The sequence below is a fragment of the Canis lupus genome, chromosome 23 (assembly GCF_011100685.1).
Source record: "Canis lupus familiaris isolate Mischka breed German Shepherd chromosome 23, alternate assembly UU_Cfam_GSD_1.0, whole genome shotgun sequence".
NCBI lineage: Eukaryota > Metazoa > Chordata > Mammalia > Carnivora > Canidae > Canis > Canis lupus.
Genome location: NC_049244.1, coordinates 15,553,311 through 15,579,084, shown reverse-complemented (window position 1 = coordinate 15,579,084; position 25,774 = coordinate 15,553,311). Strand labels below are relative to the sequence as shown.

The 25,774-nt window shown below is 35.7% G+C and overlaps 1 protein-coding gene across 14 annotated transcripts in view; it reads left to right on the top strand.

Annotated features, from left to right (window-relative positions):
• The window catches only part of RBMS3 (RNA binding motif single stranded interacting protein 3), a 1,328,331-nt gene that overhangs the window by 455,028 nt on the left and 847,529 nt on the right, over positions 1-25,774 (top strand). For 3 of the 14 annotated variants that reach the window (XM_038570639.1, XM_038570640.1, XM_038570641.1), the window contains one exon: positions 3,467-3,532. The exons of the other annotated variants lie outside the window; for them this stretch is intronic. The gene's annotated coding sequence lies outside the window, so the exon portion shown is untranslated. The remainder of the gene's footprint in view (positions 1-3,466; positions 3,533-25,774) is intronic. 14 annotated transcript variants of the gene reach the window in all.

Genomic DNA, 25,774 nt, shown 5'->3' with positions numbered 1-25,774 from the left:
TTTATTTCTGTCATAGTAGTTTGTAATAACTACTTTAGCAGTCTTGAAGATAGTTTTCTCAATTAAATATTTTAGTGATTTTATTTAAAACAGTAATCGCATCAATAATAATCTTGAGGAGTCTAAAATTTTTCTTTAACACCTTCTTTATTTTTCATAATATATTTTTCACTATGAATTATTGGCCTGGAAGAGAAATATGAGAAACTATTTAAGAATTTTTGCTTAATCTGTTGTCATGAGGATCTTGTGCTAAAGTGAAATATGCATATCAGAATGTTAAATCTGTAGCCCCAGTTTTCAGAAAATACATTCAAAATTTTATTATAGTCATGGTCAGTTTTGTTTTCAACTGCAGTAACCACTTTAATGTCTGGAACAAATGCAGTTGAAAATTTTTTCTCACATTATAGCTCTCACGTCACCGATGGCCCAGTGTAAAGCACTGACTACAGTGGCTTCCTTTTACAACTGGTAATGGGATAAATGATGTATGAAGCATGATAAGGTGCTTGGCAGCTGTCAAGAAGGTGTTCAAAGAGACAGTAGTACAAATAATGGCTTCAAGATCTGTAGGCAGATAGTTCTAGACTGCTCTATGGCTGGAGCCTAGGGTACAAGAAGAAGCAGTCATATGCTTGAAGAAGTAGGCAGGGATGAAGTCAAACCATGTAGAACCATTTGTACCACTTCATGATTTACCATATAGATTGATAAAGACAGGGAGACGAATAGATGGATATCGGTATGTAGATGAAAAGATATGACTATATGTTCTATATTACATAAATAACATCACATATAGTATTACTAATATTGACTTAAGGAAATTTAATATATTTTCATATATTAAATTATATCTGCATTTCCACATGCCATCACATTTATCAACTACATTTACTTGTTAGATTCCTTACATTTACATGTTTGAAAATCTTATGAAATACTACAGCACTGTTTACTGAAGCAAAATCGAAGATCCACAAAATCCCTATCAGTTCAAAAAACACTTGAGTGAATTTCTAATGAGGATTTGGGTTATTAATTAGGCACGTTCACTAACATTTATCAGGAGAACTGATAACAGGGCTCCCAATTTAAATTCATCTTTCTGACCTCATCCTTCATTTATTCTTGCACATACCCATTATGGTCCTGCAAAATTAATATGATGGACTATATCATTAAGTGTTAATTACGTGGCATGTATTATCAGTGATGTAGAAATTTAAAGGTGGTAAAGATGCTGCCCTTGAGATAGTTTAGAGGCTTTAAATAGGTGAAAAACCTCTGTACTCTATGATCTACTTAGTACATATGTCAGAATAGTATTGCTAATGGGCAGAGAAACTTAGTAGAATACTTCTTGTCCATATCTAGTATGTGCCTTGAAGTCTAAACACAGGACAAGTCCCTAGTGTAAGCTCATTTTGGACAACATACTACCAATCTGTGTATCATTTAAATTGCCCTGTTACTCCACATGGATATTCTTCCTTTTAAAAATTCTGTATGGTATTTTTCAGAATCCAGCATTTCTTTGTAGAAAGTTTAACAGAAGGGAAATGTCTTTTTCATAGGAATTTTGCAAAAAAATGCAGCAAAACCTTTTCTCCATCCTGAAGCCTTTACTTATTCTATTTTTATTGGCTCTTCCCAATTGCACATTTTCAATGTTTTTATAGGTCAAGGATGGGGAAGAGAGTCTTTCCTTTTTTCCTAGCTTCTATTTTGTGCACCTTTATTCATTTATTTTTTAAAGATTTTATTTATTTATTCATGAGAGACACACAGAGAGAGAGAGAGACAGAGACACAGGCAGAGGGAGAAGAAGGCTCCATGCAGGAAGCCTGACGTGGGACTCGGTCCCCGGTCTCCAGGATCACACCCTGGGATCACGTCCTGGGCTGAAGGCGGTGCTAAACCTCCGAGCCACCCAGGCTGCCCTATTTTGTGCACCTTTAATACTACATAGGTATACTTTGCTCAAGCTAAATATTCTTTATATTATTGGTAATTACTCTTTTGATCCCTTAGAGAGGACACCATTTTTGCTCTTTTTGTCCATAATAAAGCCTAGAAATCAGTTTTGCTAACATTATATGAAGTATCTGGTGATACATTATTGTGTTATGATTGATATATAGTTTAATATGTAAACACTATTATTATATAGTATATATGTTAATATATGAATCATAAGAATGTCAGAGAAATGTGCTATCCTGAATAGCTTAATTTGGGGGTTGCTTTATTTCACTTTATTTCTAGGGTGCATGTCTTCACGTTCTAACCTTTCTGAAATTGCAATGAGCCTTACAAATCATGACATCTCACAATCTCTTTTTGTCAGGCTATGTCTCAGCATAATAGGTCATTGCCTGCTCATGAGCAGATTTGGTTGGGATCTATGCTGGCATATCTATACTACTTCAACTCTCAGTATTTGATTCTATACACACTGAGGAAGACTAATTGAGTATCTGAATTCTGCTTATTACCTTAAAACCTTCCATTAACCCATTCTGTTAAGATTTAGAAAGAGATTAAGCAGATGTAATATATATATATACACACACACACACACACACAATGGACTACTACTCAGCCATCAAAAAGAAATATGAAATCTTGCCATTTGCAATAATGTGGATGGAACTAAAGGGTATTATGCTGAATGAAATAAGTCAATCAGAGAAAGACAGTTATCATAAGATTTCACTCATATGTAGAATTTAAGAAACAAACAGAAGATCATAGGGGAAGAGAGGAAAAAATAAAATAAGATGATATCAGAGAGGGAGATAAACCATAAGAGATTCTCAGTCATAGGAAACAAACTTAGGATTGCTGGAGGGGAGAGGAGTAGGGGGAGCGGGGTTACTGAGTGATGGATGGGAAGGAGGGCACATGATGTAATGAGCGCTGGGTTACATAAGACTGATGAATCACTGACCTCTACCTTTGAAACCAATAATACATTATATGCTAATTGAATTTAAATTAAAAAAATTTTTTAAAGATTTAGAAAAAGTCAACTTCAAGACTGGCAGACTCGGTATTAGAAGCTTGGACAGGCAGCTCAGAGACACTAATGGAATATCCTCTTAAGAAAACCTGCATCAGTAACCATCTTGTCAGTTTAGAGAATGAAATCTATACAGAAACATGGATAGTGACATCTGAGGTGAAAAGTGATACAAAAAATTCAGATTCGGAATATGATAGAATGTTATGAATACTTTTATTTCACATATATATGTTTGATATATGTGTTATGATTGATATATAAAATATTTATATATATTTTATGTTTACACAAGAGTGGTAGAGTTAAAATTCTATTTCTTCGTAAATCTAATAGATGTTTTTCAACAAGTATCAAATAAAGATTCTAAGTGATAATAAAACCTGTGCTATTTTTAATTGACAACTTTTCAATTCTTTCATATAATATATAAAATAGTGGTGCATGCTGCAATCAATGGCACCCTAGAACTGATGGAAAACTATAACTGGCTTCTCTTCCATAGTAAGTATAGCAAATATTATTAAAACTTCAGGGTTTTTTATTAGTTTTGAATGGGATCGTCTCTATAAAGGTCAATTCTGGATTTGCATACTGCCTATTGAGGTGTAATAGGCAGTACTGAAGGTCTAAGAAATACAGAGCATAGGGCTGTATAAAGCAACAGTAAGGCAAAAAAAAGTTTCTTTTTACATCCTTGATATTAGCATTTATTTTAGAGAAGGGGCTGGCATTTAGGAAAACTCAACCTAAATAATGTAAAAAGCTTCATTTATATAACTTTTATTTTAATCAGTTTTATTACTTTAATTTTGCTAAGTACTTATGTTTCATAAACTAAGAGACCTACCATTGACCATATTTGACCTAATATTCTTGTGATCTGCTTTAGCAATTTTACAGCAGATTCATGTATCCTGCACAAAACAATTTAATGGAGATCAGTAGGTGACATCTAATATCTAAGTCTTATTACCTTAACATTTCATTCCCATAAACCTTTTCATTATTTAAACCAGCATTGGAAAATAATACTTTTTGATGAAACCCTTGGGGTGAGCATGTATTATATGCATTTTAAAACATATTCCATCAGAATAGAGAACAGAAAATTTAGATATGCAGTCCCAATATAATGCCATCTAATGCTTTCTCTGTTTAAAATTACTGGTTTTAGTTTACCAGAGTATCTGTTTTCCCTAGCTCGTAAATTTAGCAGCTGACTGAGACCTAACAGATGCAGTTTTTCTTTAAGATATTAGAAATGTGGGAGGGATACTGGCAATGTTTTCATTATCTAGATAATTAGGAAGCACTTTGTACAGACAACTCCTAGCATTTATCTCACCACAGAGTTATTTGCATGCAAGGCTGCTGAATGAACCCAACAATGCACTTTTTGGCAATAGGGCTCTCTTGTTCCATCTTTAAATCCATAGTACCTAGGCCTTGCCTAGCTTATGGCTTATTGGAAGTGCTCAATAAAGTAGAATGAATGGAATATAAGCTATATGTTGTAAAGGACCTAATCTGCCTTGTTTTGCTTTGTTGTGTGTGTGTTTTTTTTTTCCAGTAGGTGCCTAGTAAATATCTTAAGTTAACAAATTAGTGAGGGAAAAAGATTATTGAACTTTCTCTGAAAACTATGAGCCATTTTGAGGCAAATGACAGTGAAGAAGAGAAACAATTTTAGCTGCATTCATGCACCTGATCTTTGAGAAACCTCCAAGTCACCCTTCTCATCACAAACCTCCCTCCCTTCAAAGCCCTCCTGTCCTGCTCAGCTGCAGACAAGAGCTGGCAGACAGGAAGGAAGGCATGCCTCCCTGACCCTGCTCCCACAGATTCCTGGCCAGCTGCAGGCCTGGGACAATCAGGTTTTCAGTAAGTCTGCCAAGAAAGTTCATTTGACTTAAATGAATATTTATATACATATCATTAAAAAGACTCTAATTCAATGTTTAAGAATGTTTTCTCTTGGACCAATCCACTCTGAAGTGAGGATTCCAAGACTATGAAATGAAAAGTACTTTTTTGTTATTGTTGGGTATTCATATCCTTGAGGCCAACTACACATTTTATAAATGCTATTTAGAACCATGTTTCTGGCTATGGGTTAATACAGCTGAAATTCTACCTAGAATTATGAGTTCAAGAGCTGAATATAAATTGTATCTCCATGATATCAATGATATCAGAGACACAGCTCTCTTCCCTTGGAGCAGCATGTTATTTTATAGAGGGTAAAATTTATTTTTAAAACTTCAGCCCCTGACTCTGCACTCTTGTACTTCTATAATTTTTTCTCTTTTATACGTGGTTCCATGACCTACCCCCTGCCTTTTGCACATGTTTTTCTCTCTTTTCAAGCCCTAAGATCTTTCTTTCATCCCTATAGCTCAACAGTGTGAATTTTAAAATGAGTTATATTCCAAAGGTTTGGGGAGCTGATTATTTTAAGAAAGAAGGGCCTTGGAAAATTAAGTACTTCTGTGGAGCATGACTGAAAAACAACAAAAGTTGAGGCTTTAAAAAAAAATTAACTTATTTTCAATCATCTCTGGGTGGCAATCTCCTGTCAATAACATGACTAGAGTAAGTTATCCTAACAGATGTTTCTGTAGATTACTGCCAGTGAAAAAGCATTCCCTCTTTTGAATGGATACCTCAGATAGCAACATGCATTATGAGAACAGAATAAACAGGATTTATCTTAAGCAACAATGGAAAAGAGGATTGAAACAAAAGGGAAAAAATGAGAAAAACTCATTGACAGCTAAATTGCTCACTTTCATTACTTCTCTGTCTTTTTTCCTCTTTAAAGACCCAGAGAACACAGAAAACACTCAAATGTGAAATTTAGAAAGTCAAAACTGAAGAAGAGGTTTTCTGAGGCAAGAGAAAAGGGCAAGTGGGAGAAGAGGGGAAGATGGTAACAGAATAGCATCATAGCAGAATGATGGCAGCTGCTAAATTTAAACATTCAGATGAAAGAAGGGGAAGTCATTTATATTTTGAACACCTGTTGTACTAGTCAATAAAGTAAGATATTTTAACCTAGGTTTAATTCCCACAACAACTTTATGAACTAGACATTACTATGTTCATTTTTCAAAGTGGAGAAACTTAGATTCAAATAGTTAAGTAGCTAATCCAAGCTGTTACAGTTTAAGGGTAGCATTAATGGACTGGGAGTTCAAGTCTATTACTCCAAACGGAGAACACGGAAGAGAGTTGGATGACAGGTAAAGTTTGTGAGGTTGAAGTATCAAATGAGAAATTGAACTATCAAATGAGAAATGTAAAGATAATAATGATGGCCATGATGATAACATACAGAAGTAAGAACTTGAGAGGAAGGGATGAAGGGAACATGAGTTTAGCTTGGATTCCAAAAATGGCAAACCAAATAAATGGGTCCTTTTTATATACTTCACATTTCAAATGTTACCCACTGTGGTTTTATAGTAGGAAAATTATATATTAGATTAAAAACGTATCTGCTTTCCAATGTGCTGACTGTAAAGCTCATCTGAGTAACACACTGATTTGAAGGAAGAACTCCAGGACCCATGAAATGGAGGGTGAGGTGGGCCACTCTATTCATGAGTGTTTGAGCATCTGCATTCAGAGCTTACCTGTCACCAGTCACTTTAGTTCTTGGGACCTCAGATGCCTCATTTACAGTAGACACAGTTGGACAAAATGAAGTTTTCTTTCTTCATTAGTCCTCTATGGTTCTGTGATCCTTGATCAATGGTATACAAGTAAAAGCCTTGGGTATTATATCTTTTAGTATGATTTTTAAATTATTTTCACTGTTGTTCTTTAATTTACTAAGCTATGACATTTTTGTTGTTGGTTTTTGCTTCCTTACAAACTCTTTTTTTGTTGTTTTTAAACAATAGCTTGTATATAAGCTGTAGACTATTGATTTGTGGCCTTAAAAATATTTAATCTCCATATGCCTTTATTTACTCATCTTTTAAGTGGGGATAATGTACTGATATTATCTATCCTCTTAGATTTTGTAGGTGATTGGGATAATTTAATAAGGTTCTTACTTTACCAATTTTCACATGGTAAATTCTCAATAAATTATAGTTCCTCTTAGTTTTCCAAACTAAATATTGATTACTTGCTTTTCAGAACCTGCAGGCTATCTACCCAGAAATTAAATGTAGCATTACCTATTTCATTTTCTGGAGAAGTCATACTTCTTCCCATGGCTTAACAAATTGTAACTCCAGAAATTAGGCTTCAAAATATATAATTTCCTTCATACTAACACACATAAACATTTTTATTTTAGTTGTATTCTGAGTCAGCCATTGATCTAACAAATCTAGTTCTAGTTTAAACCAAGGTTAATGATTCATGATCTTCCTTACAGCCCATAGGTAACATTTTGTAGTTGTTTATTCTAAAATACACTATTGTAATAAAGTTAAATTGACAAAAAGCACTAAAATCATGGTATTAAATATCCTTAATTGCTTCACTTTTGCTAGCAACTATGGGTCTATTCCTTTGATATATTGTAAACTACATTTTCCCATTGCTGCTTACTATGTTTCATGAACAAATTGTGTCTGTAGAAGAAAAAGGAATGTATTATTTTAAAAAATAATGATCATAGGAATCACCCAAGGAGCTTGGTAACAATTTTTATTTTTTGGCCCTACCCCAAGAAGTTCTGATTCCATGGATATGTAGTGTGGTTCAGCAATCTCATTGTCAGTGAGCATCCGAGGGACACCACCAGTCATACATTGGTTACTATAAATTAGAGATCAATTTAGATTAGAACCTTAATTTGGATGTCGCACATATCAGCGACTCAGTAAATTCTCAACTGAATCAAATAATCAGGTGAACAAGTGACTGTATACCATCTTTGGTGAGTGTATACTTTACCATCAATTCATGAGTTATAAATGTTCCCTTTTTACTATTTCTAGGTACGGAACTAGATATCTATTTATTTTTAAGAAACTGTGCTTGGATTCGTGGGGCCTGTAGATCATACATGGTTATTCCTGATTGATTAGACCTGAATTCCTAAGATTTACCACTTTCCCTTTCCTTTGCAATATTAAATCTTTATATCATCTTTACATCCTTATATGAAGCAAGGCAGATATGAAATAGTTCCTTTATTGTGTAATAATGATTCCCCCCTCTTATTGTTTCTTCTCTCTGGTATTTTTGCCAACAATTTTAAAGAATACTAACCACACCCTGGTCACCATTCCATACAATTTAATCATCACATTGCATTTTGCTAGAGGAAATTTGTAACAAGAAAGTGATGAGTGACACTTGCATTCATTTACATTATGTATTCCAGGCTCATAGAATTGACCTTGAATGGTTTAATTATACTGTACTAATTTTTCTATATCTTTTTGTCAGTAGCTAATAATACATAGAGAAGTTTGGTGTGAGTCTGTGGGGGGCCAGAATTGAAATATCGCAACTACATCTTAAAACATAAATAATCTGTTGAAAAAAAAAACATAAATAATCTGTTGAAAGGAATCAACCTCAAATAATGAAATATCGAAATTGGCCAAAAATAAAAAGAGGACATATCATTCTTATTTTATATAAGCAAAACGTTCTATTTTGAGTTTTATTTTATAAATTATTTTTCTTCTGTTTTTAAAGATTAAAAAAAACCTTATGAGAGAGAGAGAGAGAGAAATAGCATGATCATGAGTGGTGAGAAGGGCAGAGTGAAAAGCAGACTCCATCCTTAGCAGGGGCTCGATCCCAGGATCCTAAGATCATGACCTGAGCCGAAGGCACACTGCTGAACCTACTGACCCACCCAGGAACCCCAAAATTATTCTAAGTAATATATATTTGTTCAAAACATGAGGGAAGTTAAAAAAATGCATAACAAAGCAGCAACACATGATCCACAATCCCATTACTTAGCTCTAACAACAATGAATCTGTTGGTGTAATAACTGTTATTTTCAGAATATTTTCAGAAATTTACATGTGTTTAAAGCATATGGTTTATATCTGTTTTTCCCACTTACTATTCTATTTTTAGCAAATTTTCATTTCCTTAAGAATTATTTGAAAACATTCTAGTTACTGCATATTACTCTGTCATATAAATGTACCAAATTTGTTTAGCTATCCCCCATTATTATATATTTAGGTTATTTTCTCCTCCCCCCAATACAATGACAGATATCCTCATGAATTATTAGATGTGTTTCTGATTATTTAATTAAAACAAGTTCAGGGGCCCGTGGGTGTCTCAGTAAAGTCTCAGACTCATGTTTTTGGTTTAGGTCATGATCTCATGGGTTGTGAGATTGAGCCCCACATCAGGCTCAGCACTCAGCAGGGAGTCTGCTTGAAGATTCTCTCCTTCTGTCTCTCCCCCAGCTCACATGTGCAAGTTCTTTCTCTCTTTCTCTAATCAATCAATCAATCTTAAAACAAAAACAAAAAAGCAAGTTCAAAAAAGTGGAATACCTGGGTCATATTATTCAGTTGTTCTACAGAAAACTTTTATCAATTTATATCCTTCCCAGTATTGTTTGAAGGCACCCCTCTTCCCATAGCATCATCAACTTAGAACAGACAAATTTTATCTTATCAATTCATTTTTCCTTCTTTCTTTTTGATTAGTAATCAAGTTGGATTAATGCAAGCTTTAATTCTCCCTTCAGAATATATATATATTTTTCATTAGTTGGGAAGGCTGGGGAGGAAAAATAAATAACTTTAATAGAAAAATTTATCACAAGTAGGCTTTCCATGAAGTATAGAAATGACCAGATCAACAATGAGGTTACTGAAAACCTTGAGAGGTTCAAATACAGTTGATCACCTTCCCCTCATGATATTGACCAGATAGTACTGAGAAAAACAAATTTTAAAGGCAAAAATGAGTCTCCAGTCAAAAATGAGTCTCCAGTAAATATCTTACAAGTTCAATTTATTTGAGATCACCAAAACCAAAAAGCAGACCATAATGGCTAAGACCATGAGTATAGCCATGAGTTGAAATCCCAGCTCTGCTTTTAGTTAGTTGGGTGGTTTTGACCAAATTATGTTTCTTTACCATAAAATGAGAATAATGGGCAATTTCATAGTATTGCAGTTTTAAATTTTAAAATTCATTTCCCAATTCTGAAAAGGCACTTAATAAATAGTAGTATGAGTAATAGCAGAAACTGTTATTGATGTACTATGACTGCTATTATTCTTATGCAGAGCAACCTGACATGGGACCTTTATGAATGTACATATCAGGGTCAGGGAAAACTCTATGAAGTTAATTCTTCTGAAAACACCCCCACCCCAAAAACTCAACACCTGCCATCACTACCTGAAATCTGTCTTTAGAGATATGTCCTCTTAATTTAAACATTCTATATTTTAGAATAGAAAAATCTAGAAAAAAGTATAAACTATTATACTTCAATGTGAATTAGTCGATCAAATTCCTGAGTGCAGATTTTAATAATGAGAAACTTGAGAATTCTACATGCCTGAGGGGGGCAGTGGAGAATTATATATTGGGGTATTCCGACTCTGAAAAGTGACAAACCATTGCTAGTAATGTATAACAGGAAGGATATTTATTGTATTAGAATAGAGAATTTGTCAGTTAAAAGCCGAGTACAGTGAATGTATTTAGTAAATGGTTTACAGAGAAAAATGCACATTGTGTATTCAGTTGATAGAGATGAAATGTGTTCTTTAAATCACTGATTTTAGAATAGATATTGTGTGAAAACAGACAGGATAACTGGGGCAAGGTAGGAATGCCACTAGACTCAAGATAATGAATCAGAGGTATTGGTGGCATCTGGACATGTTCAGTTCTTGTCATTGGTCCTGGAACTCCCTCTTGATAATGTTATTTTAATAATAAGAACCACATGGGAGTACATATTGGGTGGCTGAACAACATGTGGTCTGGGAAACATTGAAAGGCAATCGTATTATAGGCAAAGGGTGAGACCAGCAGTATGTGAATCCAGATTGTAATAAAATAAATTTTTATGAGACAGCAAGATCCAGAACTTCTTGGGGGAGGTAGCAGACAGTTGTCCCCCTTCCCCTTTTTACTGTCAAAGCCCATGAAAATAAGCCAGAGATACTGTCTCCACTGTGCTTTACTTGCTCTACTGGAGGTACTACTCAGAACCCCTGAAAAAGGAGACACAGAGCTCCTTCTCCTGGTGTCTTAGGGGCTTAGAATACCAGGTTTATGTTTGGGGCATATCTCAACTTGTGTCAATATCTGTTTCTCATTTACTTGCAACCACCATGGAAGTGGTGAGATACCCAATAGGGTTAGGATTTTCAGAAGTAAAGACCACAGCAAGGATTCTTCCAGAATAATGGTGGTAACTTTTTCTGTCACTTTGGCCAGCCACCCCTGTAGGGTCGGAGAGTATCATTTTACTCTCTCAGGAGTGTATTTCTCAACAGTTGCTGAAATTGAACTTAGAACATTGCATTTGGTGACTATTCAAATACTTAATTAGACTCACTGACTCTGTTTATAGTAGGAGGTTGAAAAAAATAGAAATAGCAAGTAAGAAATGGTGCTTGGAATCAGGTCACAATTTGATCTTCTGTAAGGCTGGTTCATTTTCCACAATGAATAATTATGACCCAACTAATCCAAATACTGCTATTCAGATTTTTTCCTCCGATGATATATTTTAGAGGTCTGAAACTAAAATCTCAAGAATTGTTATTAGTGAGAAAGTTTAAGTCATAAAACCTAGCCACCTCTTGATTATCCAAGAACTCATTATTGTACTTTCATAGTGGCTTTTCCCAACCCTCTGTTTTTCCCAAGTCCCTCAGACTGCTTGCCTCAAGCTATTTCAATCCTGATTTGCACTTTCACTAGAAGATGGATCTGTAGAGAAATTGAATTCAAATGATTCATTTTTATTGCTTATAGAGGAGAGTTGATAGGAAGGAAGTTGAAATGACAGAAATGAGATTTTAAATCTCTTCTATAGATTTCATTTATTCTATCCATGTTTATTGATTGTCTACTGTGTAATAGGTACAGTAGGGAATAGAGAGAGCATAAAGCATGGCCCCTGCCCTCCCAAGATTTTGAGATTTTAATCTCAGAGAAGAGAATTGCTATATACAAATTGTGCTCTCTTAAATCCCTCATTGAGTAAGGCTGGTATAAATAAATGCATATACTTTTAAAGAGAGCCTCACTGCCAGGAAATTATGAGTGTTGTGTAGATAGCATAGAAAATAAATGGAGGAAAAATTCAGTTTAGAGAGTGGCAAGTTTAGTGCATATGTGATCAGGGGAAAATTTACTGAAGAGCTGACATTTGCCATAAGTTAGATTTGTAAGAACATAATACTTGTGGTTATTTCGAACTCTGAGAAATATTATATATTGATTATATAAATTTGGAAAGTACAGAAACACATAAGGAGAAAAAATCAAAATTATTCTTAATACTACCACCTAGTGAGATATCCATTGTTGGTTTTTTGTGGTATATTGTAAGATTTCTTTCCCCTTTTATGAGTGACTGTGTTTATATTTGTGTTATGTTAGTCAAGATCCTGGTGGGAAACAGATGGCATAGTCAGATTATATGCGTGGGTAAACATAGGGGAAGCACAGGAGTGGTGCAGTAACCTAGGGCTAGTAATAGTAAAGGAGCTGTTACTAACCCCAGGCCTGTTGATGAAGGGATAAGGGGAGGCTGTGATTATTGGAATCTGGAAGGAGAGAGTAGAGAAAAAACCTTCTACCTTGAGAGAAGCACTGTCCTTCATTGAAGAGACTTAGCCAGCTCAAGTAATTCACAAGGAGAGAAAAGAGAATAAATACCCTAATCTCCTTCTCTCCTCCTTGTCTCAGATATTGTGCTGGGGCTTCCCATTGTCTGAACCCAACTGAAAGCGGAGATCAGAAGTGCCTACTGAATAGTGCCCCAGTTTCCTGGGGCAGAGAGCAGGGTAGAGAGGATCATGAGTAAATCTGGAAGGGCCAATCACCATATCTTCTAAAATTAAATCAATCTGTACATACTATTTTGTCACCTGTACATTGTGATTGTCAATGACATGTACATTAATATGTTACTAAGCAATCTCCTATGATGTTGAAAATTCAGATGTTTCTAATTCTTTCACTGTTAAAAATAATGCTACAATATGTGTGTATGTGCTTGTTTGTTTATTAATTTAGCCTCATGCATACATCTTTATTTTCTTAAGATTAATCCCAAGAAATGGGTTTGTTGGGTCAAAGGATATGTTTATGGTCAAGAATCTTGATGTATATTGCAAAATTATCTTCCCAAAGACCATAGCAATGTATTAAAGTAAACCTTTAGTGGTACGATTTTTATATATGTAGATGGATGTACTCTTCATAGTTGTAATATTTGGAAAGATTTTCCAGTGAGCACTATGAAAAAGGAATGGAACTGAAAAGGCACATGTTGCATTCAGAAATGGATAACTAATCTAACTTGACTGTAATAGAATCAGTAACAAAGTGTAATTATCCATTCATACTCATAATGTTGGAAAGCACCAGAATTAAGTTGCACCAGAACTGTTACAGAAGGCAGCCCCAAACAGCAGAGCTTCAGCAGTAACAAACTGGATATCTGAAAGATTGATACTCGTAAAGTGGGAACAAGTTTAAACTCAAAGTACAAAAGAAGACGTACTTGACAGAATCAAGTTCAGTAAGTGCAAAGCAGCTTAGTACAAGAGAAAAACCCAAGAGGGCCTTTTGACCAGTTTTGGTTCAAAATGTGGTTCCACCATTTATCATCTGTTATTGCTTTGGACAGGGAACATAGTCTGTTGGTTTGAAGGTTAGAGATTTTGTGTTGAAAATACTTAGCACAGATCTAATACATGGTAGGAACTTGGTAATTGGTGACTACTACAGAATGAGTCAAGGAGAATAGTGACTGTGGGTTACATCGTTTTATTTGACATTGGCCCAGTTGGTGGGAGAAGGACAGCACATTGACAAATCAGTATTACAGGTATTGAACAACATTCTTAATGTTAACAAATTGGATAGGGGTATTCAGTCAAGAAAATAAAATAATAGGTATTTCTCTAATACAAATCTATAGAAAAGTAAAATTTTACCAATTTTAAACTTTATTCTACCCTGAGGTTGGAATCTGTTACCAACTATTTGTCTTTGAGTACTAGGAGAGAAATACCATTCAAATATTAGCAATGAACCTCTAAAATATTCTCTGTGCCTTAATGTGTATCTTTGATTGTGCCTGTCCAGATTCCGTATACTATTTTGGGGGTAGAATTAGCAAAATTTCTCCCTGAATAACTTCAGCTTTCAATGTATGAGGTTGACGTGGACCTCAAAGAAGGGGACTTGTAATTCAGGCCTTCCTGTTCAGAGGACTGCCGTAACCTCAGTGATTAGTTCAGGGGTGATGTCACCCAGGTCAATCCAATCAGAGTGATACCTAGAATTTTCTGGAGCTTCTTCTAAGAATTCACTTTTTTTTTTTTCCTTTGGATTTAGGCTTATAAAGATAAAATTCTGAAGCTACTGGTAGCTATCTTGGCATTATGAGGTTGCTCAATAGAGAAGCCAATATGGTGATGGACTTTAGTGAACTGAGTTGAGAGATGGAGAGAGATAAACCAGCTTGTGTCACTCCCTTGATACCCTGGATCAAACTATGCCTGAAATTAGAACTCCTCTTGAACTTTACATTTACAAGAGACAATAATTTCTCTTTTCAACTTCAGTTAGATTTGGGATTTTCAGTCATTTGCAACTAAAATAGAGCTGGCTAATACATACACTTGGTTCAGTAGTTTATTTTTCATGGAATGTGAGGTCATGGTTAGGATCTTAATTCTTCCCAGTTCCCATGATGGGACAAAAAATTAAATTTCATGCTATCTAACAGGGTTTGAGAACTAATAAGCTAAAACATGCTGAAGGTCAACACAGCACTTCTTTGGCATTGGGAAATACAATTTTATATCTTTTTATGCAATAGAAACTGTAGCCAAAAGTTCTCCTATTATACATTTTATATATATAATGATATATATATATATATATATCAAACATGTGAGGAATCTGGTGGAATCTCTCCATTTCATCAAAATAGAACCTTCTGAGAGGAGAGAAACGTACACTTGTTGGGCTTTTTTCCCCCCGTTCTTTCAAAGTCAGGATTGTCTGGCTCAGTGTACAATAAATCATTTGTATCTTTCTCTGTAGTCTCCTCATTCAGGATAAAAGCGACACATATAACTGCCAGCCCCAGTCCACTGACTGAAGACTGATTTCCTCGCTGCTTTCATCTCAGCACTTGCTAATGTCACAAATAGGCAGGCTTTGAAGTCAGAGCGAGGGGACAGGAGCAGCACTACTCCTCCACTGTACAGCAACCAGAAAACATCTTCAGAAACCAGTTTCAATGTCAGATCCAGCTCGGGAGCTCTTGCTTCAGGCAGTACGGGTAACCCCTGATGAGCAACATGTAAGATCATCTCTCTCCTCTTTCTCTTAGTCCCACGTGTGTGTGGGAACCTTGTTGCTGTGTATTCTGGGAGTGAAGCCCAGGAGAATCTGGATGCTGGGAGAGGTGCTGCCCTGTGCTAGGATTATCAGTTCATTCCCTTGGTGTGGCCTTAGGTTATGAAGAATGTGCAAACCAAATGGTACTTGAAATAGAGAAGCAAGGAGGAAGTTTTGGTTTTGGCTTTCTTCTCTTGTGTTCTTGCTCTTCCATTTATGTCTCACTTTAGACTTTGGGGCATGAGCAGATGTTGAGTGACTTGTGGATTGCTTGAACTCTGGAAAAGTGCTTAAACAAGATTCCTGCATTTTTGTTTATTTCCTCTGCACTAGGTGCTGGGAAGAAACCCAAAACCATCAGAGTGGGGTGAGGAGAGGGAAGCAGAGGCCCTAACCGTGAATTACTGTAGGTCTTCCCCTTCGTCTCTCCCTCCCATTCTTCCTCCATGAATTAAAGGACTTTTCTTCTTGGAGTAGAAGGTGTGGAGAACTTCTTTTAGAAAGTGTACACCAAGGACTCCACTGCATGGCATCTCATTCCACAGTTCATGATCTTCCTCATTTGCTCTTCTGCTGCAGCTGTGTGTTTAGAGTTTCTACATTCCTCTCTTGTCTGTTTCTCTCACTCTGTCCTCTGTTTTTAAGGAGACTGTTCAATATTATTTCCAAACAGCTTTATATAATCCCTTTCCTCCCCCATTTTCTTTCTCCATGTTTTTACTTCTAGCTTCCCTCTTTAGCAGCCTTCATTTTCTGAATGTCTTCTGAATCCTGAGGCTCTGGTCAAGGCTTGCCCAGGGTGCCTGTAAAGTTTCTTAGGGGAAAAGCCTTGGAAACTTTAACGGGACACTAACATTCCAAGCTCGGCATGAATGGCTGACAATCCACAGTTCTCCCTGGCATGAGATTTTTCCAGAGTCTAGTCCATCATGCATGCATGCCAGAACTTGGGATTTCCATATGTGATATTAAGGCTATGGGCAGTCTGTTCGCCTACACAAGCAAATCTGAACCTTCGTTTCTCATGATCATTGAAAAACAAAAACATTTCCTTGGCTTGCTTTCTCTTTCTCTCTCAACTTATATTCTAATGCATCACTTGGAGTTGCTCACATTCTGACAAAAAATACCAAGACATTGACAGTATAATTGTTTCACAATAGTTAAGATGGGAAGCGCCATGAACTTACATGCAATGTCCCACAGCAAATAGGCATATTTCTGTTTTGTTTTAAATGTCCTGTTTTGGGGGACCCTAGGTGGCACAGTCAGTAAGGTGTCTGACTCTTGGTTTTGGCTCAGGTCATGATCTTAGGGTCATGACACTGAGCCCCATCGTGGACTCCACACTCAGCAGGGGATCCACTTGGGACTTTCTCTCCCTCTACCCCTCCCCCTCCCCCCACAGGCATATTCTCTCTCTCTCTCTCTCTCTCTCTCAAATAAATAAATCTTTAAAATGAATGAATGAATGTCCCATTTTCCACAGCCATACTCTCAGCTGATAAATAAATGACCTAATTTACTGTGAACTGTTCCAAGGCTTTATTCTGAAGGTTGGTAACTCTACTCAGCCCTGCCTGCTGCTGTGTACTAGTCTTCCTAACTTCATTCAGTTACCCCAGTGCCCATTATAGAACACAAAATGGTAGGTAAATTTAGCTGCTAGAGTATATGTCAGATATGTTGGGAAAAATGGCATGAGAATCTCTGTCTCTCTAGAGTTGGCCAGAGGCCCCACCACTTCGTTTTTCTTTACTCTTTGCCAACAGATTCTTCTTACAGGATGCCTACCACCCTGGCCCTGCAATCACCTGTGTTATGACGAATATTTCTGCATTTGATTTCTAGATATCCAGAAGTAACGGAGTCTCAGTTATGCTTATGTCCCTTCTCTTGTTTCTAACTTTGCTTTTGAGTTGCCTTTCCTCCTATTTATATTATTCTCAATTTCTATAATTCTAGCTTCCAAGGGACTGTGTCTCCTTCTCAGCCTCATCCACTTTTTGTGACATTGAGTCTGTCTTCAGGATCTACACCAGCAAAACCATCGAAGGTCCCTTACTAAATGTTGTTCTCTCTTTGTGCTTTAGAATATGTCATGTGCACACTCCCTCTAAGCATTAAGTTAATTCCTGTTACTTCCAGAGTGGCATTTAAGGTATTTTAGTGGAAGCACCATTATTTTTTCCTTAAGTAAGTTTACTGCATATAAGGGGAAGCTGGCCAAATGCCCCATGCTGGGGCTTTGGCTGAGGCCTAACACATGTAACTTGTACAAAAGAAGCTGCTAGTCCAGCACCCAACTTACATCTTCAGATATCCTAGGGAATACATATAAATTCCAAATTACATATGAATTCCAAGAAACTGGAGCTGTACACTAATGCTCTAATTTTGGCTATGAGTCCTGACAAAAAGTAGCCTGTAAGTCTTGTTAATTTTCTGGTATCTAACCTGACATATGCCATACGTTTTCAAAAGATCCTTCCTCAATAAATACATGATGTTCACAGTTGACTGTACATTGTGGTTAGCAAAGATGTTTTACACCAATGCCCAAAAGACAGGTCTTTAATGGTCACCACTTCTGTTTCAAGCTGCAGACAGTAGGGGTAGATAGAAGTACACATCTGAAAGACATCTGATGGTTTTCCTCTGACACTAGACACTTCGCTTCTGGAATAGGGCCAGATCAGAGCTGTCTGGATTCTTTGTGAGCCTGCTCCAAACTAACGTATTTATTATCAAGGAGGAAAACTCGCCTGATGTTAGATCACTGATGTTTGCCATGAAGTTTTCTTGTGAGAAAACGATTGAAATTATTTTGGTGAGGAAGCTACCTTTTTCAAGGGCAAAGTCCTGAAAATATCTTTGCAGACTGGGAAAACTGGCTATTTGCTTATTACTCTATTTTCATGAGATGAATGATACATCTAGAAAGAGAAATAGTGACAATATATGAGGGGTCAGTGGTATTTTGTTCAAGGTTGGCACATTCTTACTGAGTGTTTTCAATTTTGAGGGTTATAAAGATAGGGATTTATTTATAAATGATTATTTGGCCTAGTGCTTATAAAATGTCTGTATTCTGTTGGTACAACACACAAATCTTTTGTGGTGGTTTTGAGAAAACCCCAGACTTTTCAAGTCTAGGAACAGATGGAGCTCTAAACTCAACTGCATTTCACAACCGGGACATGTGTTACTATCTGCCAGTCTGTTTTCACTTTATGTGAGATGTCTACTCTCTAGTTAACAGAGTTATTGCACTTCTGTGGGTATCCAAGCTTTTGAAATTGATGTGCTGTACAATTACAGAATTTAGGGAAACTCAGACCAAGTTATGCTCTTTAACAGTTCTTGGTAATTCTTAATACCCTTGGAAAGTATATAACCATTTAAATATGTTTTACAAATGGGCTCAGCATTTTGGTCACAACGTATTAATATTCATACGTCTACAAGAACTTGAAGTCAAATACTTTGAAAATATCAATATAACATAATTCATTTAAGTTTTAAAATTTCCCTCTCCCCTGTAGCTGGCAAAAATTCGTGGAATGAGAACTAGTTGGTTGTGCATGTGGAGCACTATAGATATTGTGCATGTTTCCCAGCCTTAGCTCCTTTTTCTGAATTTCTCAGGTTGTCTAGTTATTTATGCTAATGTTCACAAAGCAATCTCAGAGCATAGAGTTTAAAATCACCTCCTATTTAAAGAGAAAAATGAGTCTTTCTTTCCCTTACTCCCTCCCTTCATTTCCCATCTCTTTCCTACCCCCTTCCCTTTATGGGTCTTTTCTTACCCCACTCCATATAAATGATATAAACAAGAAGGGATCAAATTTCATGAAAGTAAAGGTTGATTTCACCAAAGAGCATAAAATTATTGTGTCTCAATTTCTTGTATGCTGTTTGCTACATCAAACCTAAAGTTACCAAGGTTAAATAAAGGCTTAAATTAAAAAAAAATTTAAAAAAAAAGGCTTAAATTATTTAGCTTAAAATTATTTAGCTTAATTAAATGGCTTATTATATGTTTCCTTTGCATAAGACCCTTACTATATGTAAAATGATTCAGCTGATGTATACACAATTAACTAAAACTGCTTTTAAGATGTATCTTTGGTATAAGACTATGCTTCTTAACTAGTCCTCAGATATTGACTGGATAAAGGAATCATTCTTAGAGATGATACTTTGTACAGGTTTAACAATGTTGTAAATAATTATTAACATAAAATAAAATTAGGGATATTTCTCACTGGGTATATCTGAACTCTAGGGAAAATAGTATTTGAAATAGCTACATGTTGGCATAATGTTTTGGTACGTTCAGGGTCTTGATGAGCTTGTTGCATTTCACATTCTCAAAATTATAATCTCAGAATCAAGCTTCCTAAATTGTGTCATTATATCTCTGCCTTTCTTTGCATTGCCTGTGGAAGGCTCGGAAATGCAGCTGCAATCTGAAATAGCTTTATTTGTTTGTTTTTTCATTGAATTTGTGGCACCAAGAGTTGGGGGACCTACATAGAATCTTAGCTTTTAGTCCTTGGCCAAATAAATATTTTTCTCCCTGTAATTTTGTTTCTCAGAATTTGGACAAATTGGGGGCTCTAGCTAATTAGATATGTCTTATAGAAGGTGCTGATTAAGCATAATGTAAAAATGTTCATGTTTAGAGATGGCAGACTAAGTAGTTAAGTTAGTGAATTGAGTCTTTGGTGCCTTCCCTCTATGTTGTGTGAAAAGGCAACAGAGATGGCTATAGACCAGTGATTCTTTTAGTGTGGTCCCTGGACCAGCAGAAGGAGCATCACCCAAGAACTTGGTAGAAATTCAAATTCGGAGACCCTTCCCTGATTGATTCTAATGGGAGAGGAACAGGAGCTTGAAGAGTCTTCATGTCGATTGGACTTGACTAGCCTGTAAGTAGTAAAGCACAGGTAGCCATCGGTTTCATCTGCTAGAAGTTTGTCTGGGATTAGAAGAAATCTTAGTCTCTCTGTCTCTTGCCTGATATGTAAGGGCTCAATTCCCATGTAGCCATCTAGTTATAGATAACCCTATTTTCAAAGAGTCTACAGCTTTTGAAATAATTTACTCAAGACTTAATAGCCCTCTTCATCTGGAAATTTATCCTATGGCATAATTAAGTGAAACCATTCTCCTATTTTAGAATGTAAAAAATGATAAATAACAAGCTTAATCTTCTCTTCCTTTCCTTTGGACATTTGGAAACTGTTTTTTAAAGAGGCTACTTGCCTTTTGCATTTCATGCTTCTTCATGTAATCCATTTTCCTCAGTTTATTCTTTCAGGATTTATTTCCCAACACATATAGCTCTATAGGCATTAACCTATTTCTCCAATTAGAAACGTGTTGAAGCAAAGTCTCCCTTTTGCGTGAGGATAGAAAATGACAATTCTTTGGGTGCAAAATTAGTTTATCTTAATCCTCGCCCAAGGTGTACCATTTTGTGCTCCAACTTGTATGGCCTATAAACCTTGAGGAATTTTATTGTCTTTGAACATTATCCAGCAAATCTCCTCTAATTAATTTAATCCCTACAGACATATGCTTGTTGATCGGTATAAATCAAGGCCAAAAATATCAGTACTGCTTGGAAAGCACTGCTTCTGGCAAGAAGAATCTTGATCTAAGTTGTTTAGAGCTCATGCAGCAAAGTTACTTAGGGAAGCTTTTACCCCATCCCACCCCCATTTTGTAGAAATGACTGTCCCACACAGTTATCTTCATGTGTGTGCTCATCACTCTGCCTTCTCCCAACTGCTAATGCAAATTATTAATGTTTTTAGATTTGCAGACATAGTCTTAGAATAATCAGAAGTCCAAGCATTCAAGAGGTCACTTAATATAGCTTATTTACTTAAGTGAATTTTTTACAAGTTTTTATTTATTCATCTAAGTAATCTCTATACCCATTGTGGGGCTCAAATTCATAGCCTCAAGATCAAGAGTTTCTTACTCCTCCAACTGAACCAGCCAGGTGCTCCAAGTCAATTTTTTTTTCTAAAGGATAAATGTCTTTTTTGTTTTTTCCAGGACCTGCAGACTTGAAGAACCAATTGTCTTTCTAGGTAACTGGAATCCATGGTGAACAATACACTTCATCAGAAAAGTCTACCTAATACATAAGCTTAATGCCTTCAACTATAGTTGAAAGTCCAGTAGTAAATGAAGTAGAAAGTCCTTGGCTTTCTTTTCTTGTCACTGAATTACCCTGATTTCTTTTGTCTTTTTCCATTTTGTTTCTAGCTGTCTACATTTCTTTTATTTCTCTCTTTGTTCTATCCAAACTTGGTCATGTATCCCACACTTAGTATTTTAGTAGGATCAAAGTAATGTTGACCTGAGTGGATAGATGGATTATCTAATGATTCTTGGATATATTTTTATTCTTATACCCTGGAGTCATACTACAAAATCATAGATGACTATGCTGCCTTTATTCCTTCTTCACATATACTTGCATGGAGACTTAGATACAGCATCTCTTTTTCTGACCTATTTTATATGGTGGTAGATAAATGGAAAACTCTTATTGGTTGTTTTTAACAGTACAGAATTTGAAGTTACAGTGTTAACACATAATGCTTTTCTCAGGTCAGTTATACCTGAGGTTGATAAATCTTTTCTTTAAAGGGCCCGATAGTAAAAATTTTAGTCTTTGTGGGCCATCAGGTCTCTGCTAACCACTACTCAACTCTGCTGTTAGAGCATGAAAGTAGCCATAGACAGTATGTAAGTGAATGGACATAGTGGCATTCCAATAAAACTTTAGTATCAGTGATGGTGGTATTTGAATTCATATCATTTTCATATCACAAAATATTATCATTCTTTTAATTTTTTCCCAACATTAAAAAAAATGTTTTGTAAACATTTTTTTTTACAAAACCTTTTTTTAGCTTGTCAGTGCAAAAAAAAAAAAAAAGCAGCCTAGATTTGGTTCTTAAGATGTACGTAGTTTGCTGAGTTATAGGAGTTACATTTTAAGAAGTTTTAGTGGAATACTGAAAACATTTAGTAAACTTCAACATATCTCTTTGTCCTAGAGTAGTTGTTTGGGTCCTCTCACTTATACTGGCTGCTGTAATCTTTTCTGAATCAGATTAATTTCCACTGTTTTCTAATTTTTTTTTTCTGGCCTGAGGTTAATATCACTACAGTACATTCCTCCGGGTACAGTACCTGAAAGGTGTTCAAACAATATTGAGAAGTGAATGAATGAATGAATGAATGGGAAGCAAGGTGGGGAGAAGGTAAGAAAGAAAGAAACTGCCTAAAACAGAGACAATTTTATAATTAGTAAAGTGGAAAAAGAAATACAATAAGCTCTTTGAAAGAAGGAATCATCTATTTGCCCCCATCTCAGTACTTTTATATTTTGAAGAAAGAAAAAAATATATTGACTTGAATATAAATCTATTGTACCCCTCTTTTTCCTTTGATACTGTCTCAGATTTGTGGGCAAGTTTTGAACTTGTGGCCATATTAGAATACAAATATACCCATGCTATTAAAAAATCTATTTATATGTATAGAAATGTGTGTGTATGTGTGTGTGTGTGTGTGTGTGTGTAGTGAGGTTATATTCATGTATATGGCTGACTCACTCAACCAATAAAAATCTTATGTTAAATAAAATGAAGTTATTGGTTCAAATTTACCATGGGCCAATTGCTTCAACGCAATAGACCTAATATCAAAATGTAAACAGCAGCCTTGCAAATGCTTACTCTTGATAAGATGTAGGGATGAGAATGTGGGTGAATCAAAATAAAGCCTTCCCTATAACTGAAAACCTGCCTCATGGCATATATCCTTGTTCATGGATAAGAGTTACTATCATATAAGTGAAGGGCAGCCCATTTAGAAAAAAATACTCATGATTTATTCAGTCTAATATGGGATATAAAATCTATCCTAGTCAGTAAAAATCCCTTTTTATGAATTAATCTTTTTTGAACACTGCAAATCTGTATCATCGTGCCTGAATGTATACTTCACTATGTGTATAGATATTTATATGAACTTCCCTGTTTTTTTTTTTTTTTTTTTTTTTTTTGTTTGTTTTTTTTACTTTGGAAGAAAAATGCTGTTTTGAAAGCCATGATGACATGTATGTATCTTTGTGCCTTCTCTGGTTTCACCTTCTTAAGTATATATTAAGCAATACTTTGGAAATATTTCCTTAGACAAGAGAGAAAATAGAAAATCCATCAGTTCAGTGATGCCTAGGTGTTTTGCATTCTCTAGAATGTGACCAGTTGGCTCTTAAGGAGTGAAAGAAAGATCAAATCCATATCTATTAGAACAACCTAATGAACTGCATTTCCAAGGGCTTGACTTGGTCCGGTTAAATGAGAGATAAGGTAGCTATTCATCAGATAAGTTAGTTAAACCCACTGCTTTTATTCCACATTGAGGGAGATTTCATTGGGAAGAAGCCAGGTTTAAAATTCCAGCACTTTTAAAATATGCTCTTTGGAAATACATAAAATGTAACCAAATAAAGGATTTTATGGTAGAAGTAGTTTAGGAAACCCTATGGAAAATAGTGTACCACTGGAGATTCATAGGGCCCATTAACATATTAAGGGCTCCAGCAGTCCTGCAGGAGATAGATGACATTGGAAATATATTTGCTGGTCATTTGCTGTCCTCTATGCTACACTTTATAAGGTGTAAAAAGAACGATACTTTGTTGACCTAATATGTTATTTAACCTCCTGATTTTCAGATGCAGAAAATTCCTGAGGAGATAAGATCAAAGTTAAAGAATTTTTATCTTTATAAAATAGTCTTTCTCTCCTTCAAGATGAAAGACTGTATTATTTATGATTTTAAGTGAAAATGATCTTGTATATTCTAAACTTGAACTTTTTTTTGAAGGCTTTTGAGGAACTGGCAGTGCAGTGAGAAATAAAATACTTTTCCTCCACATTTTTTTGAGAAGTCCCAAAATGTCTCCATTTAACTGGGTCAGCTCTGAGTCAGGATCATTAATCCACGGTCTCAGTTATGCAACACCCAGTGGGAACTCCAGTTATATTAAAGGGTGTTGCAGAAATAGTAAAAAGAAAATTAATTTTTGTTTGCTTCCATTTATGGGATGAAAGCATGCCACATGGCACGAAGTGTATTTTGAAATTATAGGATATGGCAACTCTCAAAAGATTATGGATCATGGGACTAGCATCGGGTTTCTCAGCCTCAGCACTGTTGACATTTCAGGATGGACAGTCTTTTGTTGTGGAGGGCTGTCCTGGGCATAGTAGGGTGTTGAGCAGCATACCTGACTTCAGTCTACTAAATACCAGGAGCATGTCCCCCATCCAGTAGTGACAGCCGCAAATGTCTTTAGGCATTGTCGAATGTCCTCTTGGAGGCAGAACCATCTCCAGTTTTAAACTACTGGCTGGCAGCTCTGCTGTGGGCTCCTCTGTCAGGGTGTTACCTGGCTGCTCTTTTAATTCTATAGGCTTTATAAGCTGGGCCCTAAAGATCCTCTCAGAGCACCTGATTGATTCATCTGGAAATGAACTCCAAAGATGACTTTTTAGTTATGAGCTCTCTGCTCATGTTATCACTACATTCTTCTAAAAATAAATTCATATTTAGTAGACATCTTTTTCATTCTTATAAAATCCAACTTATGGATAAGTCCTCAGTTTCTGCTATTCCTGGGGTAGATCTTGAAATAAGAACAATTTAGATTCCATCACTTCTAATATAGTAATTCAATAATAGGAAAATGTCTTCTAGAATTTTAGATAGATAAGACCAATGGGATGAAATATGAAAAGCATTTTTAAGAAGTGTCTAAATTCTTTGTTTCAATATGTGATTTTTCTAAGTGAATATTTATGTGGAAACATTTAAGATTCACTTTTTTCATAAAGCGAATTCTTGGTCAGACTAAAGAAAACTGGTCTCCAGGCACACAGAGAGCAGTGACAAATAAGATATTTTTAACACTGAACTTTTCACCCCAGATTCTTGGGTCCACATCTTTATTTTTACTGAAAGGGATTCAGATAATTTGAAAAAAAAATTAAAAATGTGGACTAGCAGGAACAAGTTATAAAGTTAATGTTGTGAATCTCTGAACTTGGAGGGATCATGTATTTATGCCCAAATTGCTTGCA